An 18,424-nucleotide genomic window follows, 5' to 3' on the forward strand; every position below is an offset into this window, starting at 1 on the left:
TTTCCCACAAACCAGTTTTCAAAACATCTCTTGTGGCCCGGGATCAAACAAACAAAATAAGTCAGAGCAAGCACTCGAAAAAGCATGGAGAAATGCTACTGGGAAGTTGTTTGTACAGAAAGGGAGGTTTTGTGTGATTCTCACACAACTTAAAAAGTGGAAGATCCCAAAAATTAAATATTAGGAGGGTTTTTGTTTCACTGAAAGAAATGGTAGGTGAAGTGCAGTCAGAAGCAGCTATTTCCAGTTGTAGCACCAACAGCACCAGTGGAATCATACTGTCCTTCACTCATAGGCTTGAAAGAAACTTTCCTTCAGGAAGTTGAAAACAAGCAGTGAAATTCAGGACATTTAAGGAGCAAAGAGCAGCTTACAGAAAAGCTAGAGAAAAGTTTTAGTCAATCTTTTACTATGAAGCAGGATAACATTTCCCCATCTCTGAGTGATTGTGCATCTCTACTTAATAAATAGTGCAATAAAGAATAGGCTGCCAGCACATGTCAGAGCAGAGAAATGCATCCTGAGTTCCTGTTCCCACACAGGAGACAAGGAAAAGCTTGGGTCACCCACACTAGATCCAGGAATTTAAGTTGATGTCTGTTCATCAAACAATTTGAACAATGCTTCTTTTGACATGTAGATTGCTTCTTGAAAGACACCTGCTATACACATTTTTTTCCTTCTTTTCACACCACTAGAAGTGGAAGAGCATTTTCATATCTGATTTTCTATTGAATTATTTTCTTAGTTTAGTTAGAGCAGGTAAAAAGATAAAGCACTGAATTATCCAGCTCCACATTTCTTAGCATTTCATTCATAAGGAAAAGCTTGTTTTTCAAGCTATCCCTGTCCATCTACTTTTCTGAACAAATACCAGCTTCTCTTGGGCTCTTCTCTTCCTCTTGTTTCTTTCTCTTAGCATGAACAACAGTCCAACAACAAATGTGCAGGCAAACAAACATTTTCACAACAGTTTTGACAATTGTTGAAATTAGGCCTTCTTTCCCTGCTTAAAAATGCTGAAATAACACAACCCAAGCCTGCCAAGTATGAGCCTCCCTGTTAAGCTGCGAGTTCATACTTGAGTAAAGTGAAGACAATCAGGAGCTCAACTTGAACTGCCTATGGCAGCAGGGGAAGGGAATGAGGTACCCCCAGAAATGCTGCCCTTTGTGTGAAGATAGGTCACAAGAGGAAGGGTGGAGGGGCTGACAGATGCAAATGCATGCATTTTGTTGCCACAAGGAAAAGGGTTTAGAGAAGGAGAAGAAATTACTGAGTTTCTTACATTCTTCACTGTTATAGTAGATTTTTGTCCACTCACAGCTATCAGTTCATTATTTCAGCTCCAGTCCTACCTGCCACGTTATTCAAGTACCATACAGTAAATTTGTGCTAGGCAGCTTCTCTCCTTTCTACTATTCATATTTTCTAAGGAGACAGCACCATTCTTACAAGAGGAGGCATTTAATTCACATCCCTGCCATGGGCTCCCTGTGTGACCAGAGACAAGCCACTTAACCTTTCAGTGCTTTGGTTTCCCCTTCTCTAAAATGGGAAGAATAATAATGCATTTCTTACCTTTTATTCATTTTGTCTGTTTAGACTGTAAGCTCTTTTAGGGTGGAGGTTATCTGCACTAAGTTACAGGACTGCAGCATTTATCAGTATAAAAATATCAGTTGCTCATTTAAAATAGTTCAGAATTTTTATTTTCATAGATGAACTGAAGTTCAGCACTATCTGAGCAAGTGCAAAATGTTCAAATGCTTTTTTAAAAAGCAAGAAAATTGCTCCACACTGCCTGTGCTTACAGATACTCTGCTGTCAGCCTGTAACAGCGGCGTTTAAGCGCTGCTGCTGTGCCTGGATTCCTGTTTTGTGACAGCTGAGAATCTTACAGATGGAGAGGGGATTAGGGACTGCCTTGTCTCTGAATTCCCCAGTTTTCTTGTTCAGTGCATTGTTAATGTGATTTTAATGTAGACTTGCAGTTATGTTCTTGCTTGATGCAGTGGTCTCAATATGCAGAGTAGCCATAAGAAACAAAATATTTCTTGTTTCAGTCCAGAAGGTGTCACAATTTGGGGGCTTAAACTGCTAATGCTTAAATGCAGCCAGCTACTTTGTATTACAAAGAGAAAGAAAAAGTGTGTGTGTACTGGCTTGCTAAGATCCCTGACTCCCTATTGACACTCACCTAGAATCAAGCACAGACCTTCCACCCTCAACAAGAAGACTTGTGGCTTTTTTTCGACTCGGGGAAATGGACACATTAGTCTACATTGAGTCTCAGCATGGAAAATGGTAGAATTGCCTGATAAGCTTGTGAAAATGGAAAAACATTTGTCTTTTAGACTACCAGCCTCATAGTCATGTCTGCAGGCTTTACTTCAGATGCCACAGTCAGAGTGGCTTTGTTCTCCTTATGTGAGCTCCAACCTCTCCAGGATAGCAGAGGACAAACGCTCCTGGGCTTGGAACCAATTTTAGGGAGTTCAGCAAGGTTGATTCACCCTTCCTAGTAAATTTATACTGAGATCTTTGGGAAGACAGGGAGAGAAAGGGAGTATGAGGGACTGGGATGAGGAAACGTGTCTTGTCCGACTACCAGCACTGTTGAATTATTAATGTTCTTTCTAACAGAGGCTGTACCATGGGTGACAAGAGCATTAGCAATTAGACATGTCACCACTATGAAAAATATTTTCCCCTATTCTTAAGACAGCTAGGACATTCTTATAGTTGAAAGTTAAAAAATCTCAGACCCTACTGAGATATTTCCTGATTAGTTTTTTTTTTAACGTCACACTCAAATTTCTAATACAATCTGAGTTTTGTGCCCAAGATGATGACTTGCATTTTCAGAAATAGCAAAGTTCCAAATCACAGGGACAATACAGCAACCGTTTTAGATTTCACTCAATACTATATATTGCTGACGGCCCAGGTTTTCAGGAAGCTGGAAGTTTGCCTTTGAAGTGCAGGTAGGAAAACATATATTTCAAGAGTTTCAGATCCCAGCTTTATTTTCAATCATCCAAGACTCTTGTTTTTTCCCTTTAAATCTGTCCTCTGTCAGTTCTTTCTGGGTAGCTTCTTTCAGAACTGCTCAGAAATAATCAAGTGACAGAGAACAAAAATTCTGGTGATATTCACAAGTATTCACAAAAATCAGAGGCTTAGAGCAGAGGTTTAATTCACACTCAAATATTTGAAATGTTACTCATCCTGATTTATAAGTGAGAGTGGGTTTACATCAAGGTTTTTATGATACACATTTAAAGCAGTCATACAAAAATAAGAGTTGGGATCAGCTGGAATGCAAAAAAACTAAGCAAACCCACTTTAAATAAATATATATCGTACTAAGAAGAGAAAATATTTGTTTGTATTTTATATATAGGTGTCTGTTTACCTCGACCAATGTGTGATTCTTGGAGTGTCCTGAACAGAGTCAGCAGTTGGACTTGATGGTTCTAATGGGTCCCTTCCTACAGAATATATTCTATGACCTATTCAAAGTTCTATCTGTTTCTTTGTTAAAAGAGCAGTGATGCATAGGAAATAATTTGGATATTTTTGTTCAAAAATTATCAGTATAAATAAGCATCATGGTTTGATACATAATAATAGTTTTACATGCAAACAGAGGCTCATTATTTGCTACAAATTTGGAAGAAAAGCAACATTTTTGTAGGGAGATACCATGCATCCATGAAATACTTGCTATAAAAAAACCTGTTTGTGTTGGAGAGGATGTTGTCTTTGGGTTCTTCTTCTTCAGGGCATCCTGACAACTGGGAGCTCCCTCCTTAACACAGAACGGTTCCTCTTCTATTAACAAGGAGAAAAGATGAGCCTGCACTTTCCCTCTCAGTGCAAAGAACCGTATTAATGCTGTGTAACTTCAGGCATAAATCCTAAACAAGTCCTGTGATCTATAATCACCAGAACCACTACCAAAATCATTTGCTATCTAAGCAGAACAAGGAAGACAACAAACAGAAGGCAAATACTTATTTCTAAATATTTCATTGTAAGCACAAATTATCAGAGGAAAAGTGTCAGGGCTGGAAGCAGCAGAGAAAAGCTGTTCATTTAGTAAACAACTGTAGATGGTAAAATGTAATTATCACAAAAGCAAACTTTACTAAGGGGATAAGTGTGAGACTGTTACAGTAAAAGGTCTCTTTGCATTTCTAATCTGACAGGCTGAAAGTTCTCTGGAGAAAACAGTTCTTAATAAAACCACAGAGGCGAGAGGTTCTTTTCAGCTCTTGTTCTCCACTGAGCCTCTGGTAATAAGCTTACAAAGCAAATTAAACTTGTTTGTTTGCAGTAGTGACCACGTGTGGAAGATAAACAAAAGCCTTGCTCAGTATTTACTGGGAAAGTAATATAAGCAGATTTTAGAAAATTAATCATTCTTGACTCACAAGCTGAACTAATAATCTGGATCCCAATTCTTCTTTCAGCCTTTGAAAAACGTGACAACTCTTTAAAGTCACTTTTAGGGATGAAGTAAAATGCTCAAGAGGAGAAATAAAAGCCAAGCTCATTCCGTGACCAGCTTTCTAATCTTAAGCCTAGATACAGGAGACACCAGAAGCACCACCTCTTTTAAGAGCAACCATACACACACAGTTTCTGCCTACATTTTCCCTTGAGAGTAAATTCCTCATAAGAATCTTTAATACTGTAGATAAATTTATTGCAACATTTTAAATGGGAAACATAGTCTTCAGTTTCTACATTTTTATTTAAATATAGCCAACCCAGTCCTTGCCATACTGCTTACAAATCTATCATTTAGAGCTTTATTGCTACTCAGTTGCCAAAAATATGCATATGCAAAATTTGAATTGTGAAAAATATATCCTAACATGGGACTGGTGAACAAAAATTCCTACCCAGGGTCCTCATAGCTTCTGTGCCCTGAGTGGGCACAGAGTTGTATTAAAAACAAAGGGGAGACTCACACACAATGTCAACAATCAGAGCTGTAGATCTCAAAAGGACAAAAAAAAATAAAGTTGATAAAAAAATGTTAGATGCAAAATATTCCAAGTGCAACCCTCTACGAGGAGTTTTGGAGTAACCGGAAGCAATCTGTACTTCCACTTGCTTCCATTTCACAATGGAAATTGTGAAAATCCCTGCTCTAAAAAGTCCAGTCAGCTTTTGGAAGGTCCAAAAGGTCTTTTGAGAGAGAGTTGGAATTGTTTCACCAGTTTAGCCTGTTCATTTGGGAACAGACACTTTGATATTTTGAAGACCTGCATTTGTTTCTTCCCCAGTCCCCAGGGTCCAGAAGAGCTTCCAACCACAAAATCACTTGCCTGTGTTATAAAACACCAACCTGCTCTTGGCAAGTTATCACAGCTCAGCAACAAGTGTTTGATTGACAAATCTGATGACATTGCTTCCCATTTCTTCCTTGATTCTATTGCTCTTTCTCAGGCAAAGCTCCCACTGAAGCTAAATGGAGCTATGCTCTGGTAAAAATGGTTGTTCCTAATTTAGCAGCTGTGCCTGTGTGTGTGGATTAGTGGTTTGTTTGTGGCATCTTAATCACATCTTCAGATATGATTAAGGAGCAAACATTGTCTTAAGTTTCAGGGCCATAATGCCCTATTGATTTTGAAACAAACTCCCCATTGATTTCAGCAGGAAACTCTACTTTTAAAATGAAAAAAAAGAAAGAAAAAAGAAAAAAAAAATAATCAATGGCATATTATGGTCCTTGGAAGGTAAACAGGACAGGAGAAATCATTTGAAGATGTTTCAGGCATTACAGAGGGATTTTGTTTCAAAACATGAGGAAATAAGACTACTGCATTGTCTGAACTTTCTTATTGATTTCCAGGCTCAAACAATGTGTAAAGTAAAAACATGCAATGTTCATACTTGCCTGAGGGAAAGATAATAAAACCTGCTAAAGTTACGGTGCCAGGCATGTCCAGTGCACAGCTATAGCAAGATCTGTATGATGGTGAAGGCAGAGCGGGACTGTAGTTTTCTCCAGATCAGTTATTTCACTAGAGTTGGTCAGAGAAAATGTCTTTCCTCTAACATAATCTCTGGGAATTTAAGTTTATTTAGGTTTGGCTTTGGGAATTTTTCTGTTATTTTAACTAGAAATACATTTCTATTAGTGCACAACATTTAGGTTTGGAAGAGAGTTCTTTTAGAAAAATAAAATAAAATAAAATAAAATAAAATAAAATAAAATAAAACCAATTCCTAATGAAAATGGATAAAACCTTTAGTTTGTATTACTGTAGGATTTTTCCAAAAGAAAGGAAAAAAAAAGGTATTTAGGTATTTTATTAAAAAAATCTTGCACGCTTTTCCCGCAACTTCCTCTCTGTTGGTCCTGCGAGGAAATTGTAATGAGGAGCTGCCAGACTCCAGCAGAGACCAGTTCTCCTCTCCAAGAGCATCTCTGAACCTCTCTCTCTCAAAGACCAGCAAAACTTTATGGTGCATTAGCCTGTCAAATAAAATCTCTAATATATGCTCTTCAATTCCCGGTTCCCTTGGTGCTTAGCTTTGCTACGCTGTAACTGTCCTCATCAGGTTATTCTCCATGCTAATGCAGGCAATTTATTGTGGTCACTAGCCCTGTAAAAGCTCCGGAGCCTCTTGATGATGAGAGATGAGAGCCATCCATCCCACCCAGGAGCAGCGGAATCATCCCTAACCAAGCGTGGAGAACAAGGAGAGGCAGCCTGGGTCGACCTGAAGTCAGCCATGTGTGCTGTATCAAATAGCACTTAGACTCGGAGGCGAGCCCCTGTTGACACCTCCTCCCTCCGTTTGCTGCTGTTTCCACTCTCACCCAGCTTGGAAGAAGGGCTGGAGCTCTGCCCAAGTCCCTCTCTGCAGAGCCTGAAGCCTGACAAGCACATTTAATCCCCCACGTACAGACTGGAGTCAGGGCTGCCAGACTACAGCTCTCTCTCTAAAGCTGAACATTTCAGCTGCTACTGTCTGAAATGAAGGATTGAGGTCTCTACATGGGACTATAATAGACAAACTCTCTGGATATTGACATAGGTAGGTCTGCAACACACTTGGCAGAAGGTTACATGTTGCTTCTGACAATGTCAAACAGCATTATTCTCTCCACTTCCCTTTCTTTATTTGTGCTTGGATAGAAGATGTTTGATCTTCCTTCCTCAGGAAGATCAAATTCACATTCAAATTACAGCAAGAGAGGCGAGATGTATTCCTTTCATGTCCTGGCACAGTAGTAGCACTGAAAACTTAGAAGAAAAAGATTCCTGTACCTGAAGAGTTTTCTAAAGATCCCACATCTTTGCTTCCCTCTCCCCATCCACCACCCCTGAAAGCAACAGCAAAAAACTCTGAACTGTACAAAGGGAATAAACATTAAATAGAGCTATTAAAAGTCAGGTATGTTTTACTTTCCTTTGTGTTGGTTTTGCCACTAAGTCAACAAATACTGTTGTTATCCACAAATGCAGTGAAAGAAATTAATCTAAATGAACAACTGATTGCTAAAAATGAAGGTTCTTAGCAATCCACTCCACCCTGTGAAAATACTGGAGCATCCCTGTGAGGGTTTCTCTCCCTGCCCCAAGGGAGACAATCCATGCATCCACCCTGGCACCTTCTCCCCCTTCCAACCAGCTGCTGTGGCTCTCCTGGCTGCCCAGAAAGGACACCCCACCCTGCACTTCCATGGGACAGGTTCCCTAAGAAAACACACAACCCTCAGAAAAGGAAAGAGAGAAATTACTTTTCTAACACAATGGTGATGAAGGAACCTTCGCAGACCTTTCTTGAAATGCTCTGTGCTGAGTGTTCAAGGAGAAAATAAAAATGATTGAGATGTTATTTTGTCTCAAAGTGAGGCTGGAAATGCAGTAACATCTCCAATAAAATGCTCAAGGGGGTTTTCAGCTTGCAGTCTTAGCACATATTCATGATCAGTGAATAACCCATGGATTCCAAGGTCTGTAGAAATTCATGAACATGTTACCCTAGGACTGCACAAAAAAATAAAGAAGCTATCACAATCTCTTAGCTTACTGATGAGCTGTGAGTAAGTTTTTAATGACAGATGTACACAACAGATATAATAGTTATGAAAATGAATGTTAGTCAGGTAAATGAAGGGAACTCATACAATACACATTTTAACAGTTTTGTATTTACCTGAGAGACTCAAATGGCTCTTCCAGAACAATTATGTCAATCCAGAAACAGCACATTCCAGGACAATGGTGTCCTAAGTAAAGAAAAGAAAAAGCATGTGTAAATATTCAGAATATTCCTGACACCGCAAGAACCCAATTCAGAATTCAAACCGAAGCTGTGTCCTGAATGCATTGCCCCAGAGATTGGCCTTCCCTGTGGCTCTGAGACCAGCTGAAAGCCAATTATAATATGTGATCCCTGAGAAAGAGGAAACTTCTTTTTTGTTATTCAAAACAGAATTCCTCTGTAACTGTGGCTGTAAAGTGACTTCTTGAATTTCTTTACATTTCAAATGCATCTGCTTCCTTGACTAGTAGCATTTAGTATTTAATAAGAGGATGAAAATGTGATTCCACTTTTAAAAAGGCTCCTGTTATAGGTGGTGAATTTCAAAGCACTCTACTTGTTTCTGCTGTTATTTTTGAGTGTGAATGTCACAGAATAATTCTGCTGTTATTTTTCCATGTTATTTCTTGAGTTAAAAGATCTGACTGCTATACATTCCAAGGTTGCTGATTTCCAGTGCAATTCTTATATATTCAAGCTTACATTATTTATACTGCTTTGTCTGCCACCTTCATACCCAGCTGTCTTCGTCTTAAAGTAAAATAAGGAACTTTTAGGCATGCTTTATACTTAAAACAATATCATATGGCACACAAAGTCCTTGTGTTGTCAAAGGACTACAACACACAGACCAGCTTTGTTCTCTTATTTCAGTTTGGCTCTAAGCTGAAGTACCTGGGCATGTATTCTATTGTACTGCTTGCACTTGAAAATCACAGAGAAGAGTTATCAAGTGCAGTATGTAATCAAATGTAATTAATCAAATGTGTCTGTAATCAGAAAAGATGATCTAACTGAAAGATCATACAAGCTAGTGTCAGAAGCAAAGGACAGGTTAGCGAAACAAAATAAAACAAAAAAAGACAGCAAATGAATCAGAAGAACTACCCCATCATATGGAGTCTGTCACTGAACTAAGGTTACACAGCAACAACAGAACTGTCTTCAAATAATCCACCTCGGTAACATCATTGATTCTCCAGTTCAAAATGATGCTGCTCTTTGGGGACTGGTGTTCAGAGCATCAAAAGTGCTCTCTTCAAAAAGGAGAACTCAGGTGGCTGAAACAATTCTGAGACCTCAAAAGACCTTTCAGCCTGTGGAGGAGCTGGATGGTATTTGCTGTGCAGCGCAGGGATTTGCAGAGGAGGCTCCCCTGGGGTTGAAGCTATCCATGGCCGTGGGCCTGGCCACCTGGGTGCAGGGCACAATAAGGAAGCTCTGCAGTGGAGGAGGCTGGCTGGCTCCAAAGAAAGTCAAGGCAAGAAAGAGGTGCTTGCAATAAGAAAAAATTCTCCATAAACCGAGGTCACACTTTCAAGGGAGCAGTGTCAGCTTTCTTGCCTTTTTTTGAGGTTCTGGGCATTTTAAACAGGCTCTGGCAGAGGAATGACAGGTATTGGGTTTACTCTCTTACTCTATAATATATGATAGCTTTCCCTAGAGTGCACATATTCACAAATAACAAGCAAAGCTTACCACTTCTTGGGCCTCCCATGAGAATCCCCCCGATACTTCTGAAAGACAGAGAGGTGCTGCCAAAGGAGATCACCTGGGTGGATTTTTATTGTTTGTTGTAGGAGAGGGTGGAGTCCTTTTCAATCCATTTCTTTGGACTTCATATAACTCAGGAAACAAAGTGGCAATCAGGTGATAGCTTATAGGACAGTCTATTTACTTCTGATTATTTGTTATTATGTTTATATTTCTATAATTTATTTACCTGTTAACTAAGAAAACACACAGTCAAACATTACAAAACTTGTGCAGAACTGAGCACCCAGTAAACAACTCCCCTATAGTGAAAGTTTAAAAAATAAGTACCTTATCAAAATCAGTAACTTCTAAAGCATCTATCAGTATCAATAACTTGTAAAAGATGGAAAAAACTGACTTTCCATATAGAGACCCCCTTAGTAAGAAAGAAGGGAATTTTTGACAACTTCATTCCCCTTCCCTGGGCGTACAGTGTCTAGTCACTGTAGTGCATATATTGAGTAATAAAAATGTAGACGGGTGATATAAACAAGATGTTCTTTAAGGTATGAATTTATTCTTATTCTTCACTGGTATTGAGACAGAATAAACATTTCCTCATCGACAAATGAAAATTATTTTTATGACAAAAGGAAGAAGGGATAGAGAAAAATGAATTACTTTTCTTCAGAAGGAAAGAAGTTTTCACCTGGGACACCCATGTTCCCTGACACAAAAGAATACTGAGTATTAATTCTGAAATAGCATTCAGACTTTATTACCGCATAGCTTCTAATAGGAATGGGTTGCATTCTGAGCCTGCAAAGTTGTACATGAAATAATCCTCTTCTTTCAAAATAAGTCTTAAAGGAAGTGAAGAAAATTCCATGTTTTCAAATGTTAACTATGTCTTAAAAGAGAGGCTGCATAGAGCTCTACCTTTGCATGGGATTGCTTTGGTGAGGCTAATTTCTCACAATTATACAACATCATGCAAACCGCTGGGGATACTGATTCTATTATGTTTTATTGTTCCTGAGTTCAGTGAATTTCTTTAAAGAGACCATTTTACCAATCAAGCTAACAGCAGTTCCGAAAATGTTGTAGTAATCTGTATTCTTTATTAAGTATACATTTGCTGACTAAAGAAATGGCTCTTGTGTATTTCCATAGGATAATAGCTCTGGTGCTATATTTTTCTGCAAGTCTATTGCATGATTTGCTGCCACAAAGAAATGAGAGTTTTCACAATGAGCAAGATCCATCTGCAGAACCAAACCTCAATTCCACAGAACCCACCTGAGAAGGACCATAAAATAATTGTGTTCTGCTGTTCTTTATTAACGCTGAACATTTAAGTCTATTAAGATGCATTTCAATACCTCGTCCAAATGCAAATGCCTTTCAACCTTTTCAGAGCTGTAAGATTTATCATAGTGTTTAAAGAATGATTGTGCTTTCTTTCTTACACAAACAGATTTGTTTTCATGGGTATGTTCCCAGCAATTAAGTAGCTATAATTCAGTGGGCTTGATGTACTCCTGTAAATGTTTGTGATGGAACTTGAGTAACAGCCCTGGCACATCGACTTTGATTTACTGAGAGATACTTGCAGGAATGCAGCCACAAATCTCACTGCAGTTCACATTGTTAACTACTGGAGTAATTACACAGTTAAAACTCCATACAGTGCAGAGAGCAACTCAGTCTGCATCTCCTGTTACCAACAAGGATGTTGTTTTGTGGTAGCACATGGGGTGACACATGGCAAAAGGTAATGCTTATGAGCACATTTTCATCCCTGCTCTTCCATGATTCTACATCTCAGAAATTAGGTTGCAGAATTAATAAACTGAATGTGAACATGCAAACATGCCCTAGCATATGCAGATTTGAGAGGAAGTTAACATTCAAATACAAGTTCAGATTGCATGTAAATTTGTGTAGGCCCTTAAACTTAGAGGATTTTGCTAAATTTGAATGAAAATAGTCTAATAGTCTGTGTTGTTGAGGCATCAAAACATCCCTCAAATCACAGCAAACAAAATGATACTACAATCAATTCTTCTATTCATCACCGTCCGTTCCTTGTACCCACCACCACCCTGATAAGATGGCAAACACACTGCTACAGCCACTGCTTCTTCCATCTGTCACCCTGTTCCTTGTCCTCCCCTTCATTAGGACAGATTAGGAGCAGCTCCACTGAGTACAGCTGGCAGGGGAAGCATATATGCAGTAGGTCCACCCCACTACACCAGTAATTACTACACAGAAATGAAGGCAAAACACCTTCTTGGGCCCAAGCACTGATGAAGATATTTCCCAGTCACTGGCAAGGTTGAAGAGTAGCAAACTAATCCACAACAACAGAACAATGAAGCATGAAAAGAGTTTATGACATTGATCTCCCTGGTTCAGTATTGTTTTTTTCCACCTATGGGGGCCCCAAATTATGTGAAGCCTCTAATAATACTTCTCCAAAAAGAAAATTCTTTGGTGTAAAAGAATTCCCCAGAACTGGAATGCCCAAGTTTTGTTTTTGTCAGCTTCAAATCTGAGCATAAGTAAAGATAAATAGGCAGGCTTTTGAAATGAGTAAAGTTGTGTCTGTATCAGTAAAGAATCCTTTTGAATTAAGTCTCTCTGATTGGATGTGAAACAGTAATCTGAAGTCAATAGATACCTGGAGGTATTTCTACTCCTCAGCAGCCTACAGAATGTGTTATTCCATTTATTTTCCTTGCACCCTGAAAGAAATATGTCTTACAAACCTAGAGGACAGGCTACATAATGTCATCCCTACAACTCTGAAACCCTTCTCTAAGGTTCAAGCATGGGAATTAGTTGAAGCTAATTGGAAGAAGGAAAGATGCATTGGGTAATAAAATGAAGTCAGTGCAATATATGAGCACCAGGAAGACTGTAATTACTCAGCACTGCTTTGAGAAAAACCTCTGCCTTCATTTTCAACTACCAACTTTCTAGAATTGTTGTGGCAAAATTACCCTTGAAGATAAATATGATTAGTCACTTAAAATATATTTCTGTATTAGGCAGGCTGCCGACTTGTAGGGTATAAAATTTTAACACAGAGTTAGGTATATCACCAACTAGTCAGAAATAATTTCCCTAAATGACTCCCAGCCTCAGACTGGCTTTTCCAAGAGAAAGACCTTCAGCTAATGCTTCTCACAGTTATGAGTTCTCTGGGAAAAAAAAGCCTTTTTCTAATTTGGGATGTGAATGGCAGCACAGCCTGGTTCTCAGGAGGATCCAGGAGTGCCAGGGCATCAAACAGGAGCCTGGCTTCCCTCCACCTAAACCAAAGATGAAACTTCCTTCTTCAAAATCTTCTCACCCTCACTGCCAGGTCCTCCGCCACGGGTAGCTTTCTGGAAAGGTTGGTAGCTAGAGCAGCATTAAACCAGGCCCCACAGAGGGGCACAGAAGGACCTCACAGTTCCAGAGCCTTCCTTATGCTTTGCCTTGGGCCTACAGATAAAACCAACAGCTGGCAGGGAATATTCTAAGTCCACGAGAACTCACCAGAAGGAAAAAAAACTTCTTCTTTCACTGACAGCAAAGGTCTCACGTGCTGAAATAATCTGACCTCCAGAGAGGTGAAGTCCCTCCTTCACTGGGTGGCTGAGTCCCCCGTGGCCTCTGTGCAGGTCAGTCACCAAGGCTTTCTGCAAACCTCTTGCCGTGCCTGTCAATGTGATTTGAAGCAGAGACTTCAGGGCAGGCATCTGAAAAGCTCCTGCCAGAACATAAACACATTTTAACTTGTGCCACTTGAGCAGTTCTGTGAATCCATACTGTTCCGTGAATTCTTGTTTTGGAGAGCTGGCAAACAACATGATGTTTTTCACTTGTATTTAGAATCTCTTAGCTCAAATAACTCCACCATTTTTAGAAGTAAAACTCACATAGCACTCTTTCTGTGGAGCTTTCCTTTACCAGACCATAATGCAATAATAAGGTGTCCTGTGTCTGGGAGCAATTTCAGGAACAGGTATTTTGGCTAAACATACTGAGGAAAATTCTTACATTGGATAATTCCACACAAGAACTTTAGCTGTATGTGAGTCACCCTTCCCTTGTGGTCTGGCTTTAACCTGAAAGCAAGATTTTTTTCCTGGAGCTAGTATAGAGCTTGCTTTCTTTTTTGCTGATGACAGGGGCTTCTTTGTTGTTGTGGTCATTTTCCACACCTGATACCTAAAGCATATTTTGCATAGTGGAATAAACAAGAAAACATGAAACACACATTTTTTACAACATGATTCTCTAAGGCTTTGGCCAAGCCTTCCTTCTGTTTTGCATGATTCCAGGACAACATTCTGAGTGAAAGAATCATGCATTGCTAAAAAGATAAATCTTACATACGATTTAAAACTAGACACAGATACATATAATGATCTTTTTCCCTTGGTGCTATTTGAGGGACTATTACTCTGGCCTTTCAAATTATTCTGGTTTTCTAACCCTATCTGCCCATAATCTATAAATGTATACAGGACTATTTATAACAAAATAATCTGTAGTCACTCAATATATGAGTACTATTTCAACTTGAAATCTGTCTGCATATGACCAAAAAAAGGGAGAAATCTGAATGAAAATTACAAGTTCAACATCACAAGGTTTCTTAAGTCATGTAATTACACCGGTGAACACTGAGCTGAAGTTACACTAACTCATATCAATTGTCATAGAAAGACTTGACTCAAGTGGGTCCTCTACCCTGCAATCCCTTCCTAAATGTGTATTATTCAAGCTCAATAACTAATTTTGCTGGAATAGTCCAGAAGCCTTCCGATATCTCCTTAGAGTCATTACAGCTCTCCAGAGTAGACATCATATTATTATTATTTAAATAAAAACCATGGCCATGACCAAAGGGAAGGTTTTATACTATGCTCCCCAAGCAAGACTTAAGAGGTAACTCCAAATTAACATTATTCCCTGAGAACTGATCAACCTTTATAAAAAGGAACAGTTGAATACATGTTCAGCAAAGATTTTCAATTTTTACCCCACATACAATCTGAGTGCAATAAGTGCCTCAGTTAAACAATATTTTACATCGTATGATCTTCAAACTCTGAACGTAATATTTAAAACGTACTGGTTAACCTTGGCTATAGATTTTAAATTCTCAGCAACAGAACTGGCCAGCAGGTATCAGTGCATTCTACCAGATGGAGATTTTTACATTTATGCATAAAGGCACTGGAAAGATACGAAGTTTTCCTTGCAAGCTGTTCCACATGCTGACTGCTGCAGAGAGTTTTACTGAGGCGAATGTAAGAGGTTATGAAAATGAGGTGTGCTTGAATCCCTTTAAGGATGCCTGAGCTATTTTGCAGACCTGCACTCTGTCAGGGGCATAAAGTTTAACTCTCAGAAAAATGGGGCACAAATCCTTTCCTTACTGAACATCACAAGGACATCTGGCTGGATTATGATCAGAGTTTATTTGAAGTGCTGCATGATGAAAAAAGCCCAAGAATCCAAAGATTATGCAACCTGAAGCCTTGTTACATGCATTTGTTATTATGTTAAATTATCTATTTTTATAATCACAGTAGCACTTCTCCTAGGTCTCCACTAGAAAAAAAAAATGGAAAAAAGTCTTTACAAATTATTCTTGTGCCATGATCTCTCTTTCCCCACATTCAGTAAAATCAAATTGCCAAAATGCAAACAGGCAAACATACAGTATTCCAAGTATTATGTGACAGATAAGGATGATTCTAAACCATTTTATTGTAACCTTAATTCCCCTGACATACTAAACTCAGAAATGAAACTACCCAAACCCTGTAACATCAGCTGCTGCTCAAAAACATTCAAATGAGATACTGTCTTCTGAATCCAGTGAGCTTATCTTGCCACTCATTTAAGTGATTGCACAACTGGTACTACAATGGTGAATTTGGAGCGGCAAAACAAGGTTGCATCCTTTAAATTGTACCCATATATACACATACGTATATTTGACCTTGGAAAACTTATCAGAACACAATAGGCACCTCACTAGATCCACTTTTGTGTAATGTGAGTGCCCATTTTGGATGAGGTAGAGTTAATCTTCTCCCTGGTAGCTGGTGAAGAGCTGAGTTTTGGATTCAGTGTGAGAATAATGTTGAAAACACACTGATGTTTTGGTGCTGAGCAGTGTTTGCCCTAAGTCAAGGACTGTTTGGTGTCTCATGCTCTGCCTGTGAGGAGGGGCACAAGAAGCTGGGAGGGAGCATGGACAGGACAGCTGACCTGAACTGTTCTATGCCACAGAACAGCATACCTAGTATATAAACTGTGGGAGCTGGCTGGAAGGGGTTGTCACTGCTTGGGATGGGCTGGACATGAGTCAGCAGGTGGTGAGCAGTTGCATTGTACATCACTTGTATTTCTTGGGCTTTATTCCTCTCTCCCTTTTTTTCATGTCCTTTTTCTTCTTCATTATTATTACTATTATTATTATTATTATTATTATTATTATTCATCAATGTTTTTCATTTATCAGACTGTTTTTGCCTGAACCCATGGGGTTTATCTTTTTTTCTGATTCTCCTCCTTCTCTCTACTTCCTGTGTGGTGCTTATTTGCCAGCCAGGGTTAAACCATGACAGTGAGGTAGACATCAATTTGACTTAATCTGTTCTGCCCTTTACTAGATTACAAACCCCTGCAGAATTAAATACTGTTAATGAGCTTTGGACTATATTCAGAAAGCCAGGTCTTGGGAAAAAAAAGGAGCTTCAGTTCAGGCAAATGCTTCAATACAAAGGTATATTAAAGTACAGAATGTGAGTGGATTTGAGGGAACAGAGTGATACCTACTGAGCCTCTTCAGAACCTACAGGCTCGACACCACAATGCCATGTTAGTGCTCTTGACAGCTAAAAGGTGGCTGCATCGACCAGGGACCAGAAGAGAGGGGAAGAAAGGGAAGGAGAAGGAAAAGAAAAAACAATTTTCAAAAGACAGATATTGCTATTCCTATTGAATATAGGAAGCACAATTTTTAGTTTTCAGCTGCTAAATTTAGTTCACTGCCATCTCACTATCAGAAGAGAAAATAACTAAAACAAGTTTGTGAAAACAATCATGCAGGACCTCTCATGGGTTTGCATGGTTTGTTTTTTGGTTTTTTGTTGTTGGGGTTTTTTACATAAACCAGTTAGTGTCAATCCAGTCTGATGAGCTCATAAGAAACAATAAATGAAACTCCTACCTTTTCCAAATCACTCCTCTCCAAGCCAATCAGGTAGTTTAATTGAAAAATGTTAAAGGGAAAAAAAGATCATGATCATGATCTTTGTCTTTACAGATTTTGTATTAGGATACCACACAAGCTAAAAACTTACAATAATAAGCCGTGCTAAAGAAAATTAGGAAGAAAAATGGGATGAAAATAGAATGCAACAATCCCAGAACATGTTAAGTTTTTTCTTAAGGCAGCAGCTGTACTTTTTCTCGTGCCATGTTCTGTTCTGTTTCTACTCACCCATTGGAGAGCTGCTGTCACAAGCCACAAATTCCTACCACGTTCTGTGGTGTCTGGGATCCACCAGGCCAGGCCAGGCTAGGCAAGGATGACACAATGATAGAACTTCATCATCTTGTGGACCTTGGTGTTCCCTGTCTTATCCTCGTGTCTTCAGATGGATAATTGGGCTCTGCCCATGTCAATGATACCTTTATTGCCACACTCTTACAATATCCTGAAGCTGAATTCATGAGATCCTGCTGTTTCTGCTTTGCATTGCACATGGACTTGCTTTCAAGGTGGGAGGCTCCTGGAAGCAAAGGGACACAACTCATTCCATCATGCGTTCGTGTAGCCAATGGTTAGGGAATTTATTTTCCAGTGAAGTTGTTCAAGGACTGTCTCAGACTCCCACAGGAGAGGTACAGGCTGATTTTCTGCCCCTCTCTTATTCTAAAGAATGCTGGGCTAGGCTGCTTTTATAATGAAAATACCCATGCATGCAACCCACGTTTTTAAAATTACAGTAATAGTACAAGTAGGCTAAGATGGCTTAAGAGGGGGCCTTATGGGTACCTGTTCCTTTTACTGATGTCCAAAACAAAGACCAACCAATTAAAAAGTGCTTTTCCTTTCCCTTTAAAAATTGGGGAATAAAGAGGCCGGTTTACTTTATTCCTCTAGACAGTTTAAAGTACAGCTGTCTAGCTGGTGGAAAGAAAGCAGCTTAGCATATGGTGATTCTTATCCCAAAGAAGACTCCTTCCCTGCTGTTTGAGGATTCTTTTTTCTTCTCCCCCAAACCCAACATTTGATAGCTGTCTAATTCCTGACTGAGCTGCACACAGCTGCCTCACTCCATACAGTGTGTGACCCAGATATGTAGCTTACTGCTTTGCAAAGCACATTCCCCTGCACTGACAGATAAATCAGTTTCTTGTGGCTGCTTAAAAATAGCAGCTTTAGCTGCTGGAGAAGTTCTCAGCAAGTGCAGCCAAAACACGAAAGGGAGTAATCCACCATGCTCTCAACAAGCCAGAGGAGAGCCTGATGCACAAGTTATCACCCACATACAACCCCACTGGCACAGCAACAGAGCTGCAAAATCCTCGAGGCACGGCAGAGGCTGTCAGCAGCACTAATGTGATTAGT

This window comes from Corvus kubaryi, unplaced genomic scaffold, assembly GCF_017639235.1.
Source record: "Corvus kubaryi isolate FWS band 111438036 unplaced genomic scaffold, C.kubaryi_AGA036_p1.0 37391, whole genome shotgun sequence".
NCBI classification, from domain to species: Eukaryota; Metazoa; Chordata; class Aves; order Passeriformes; family Corvidae; genus Corvus; species Corvus kubaryi.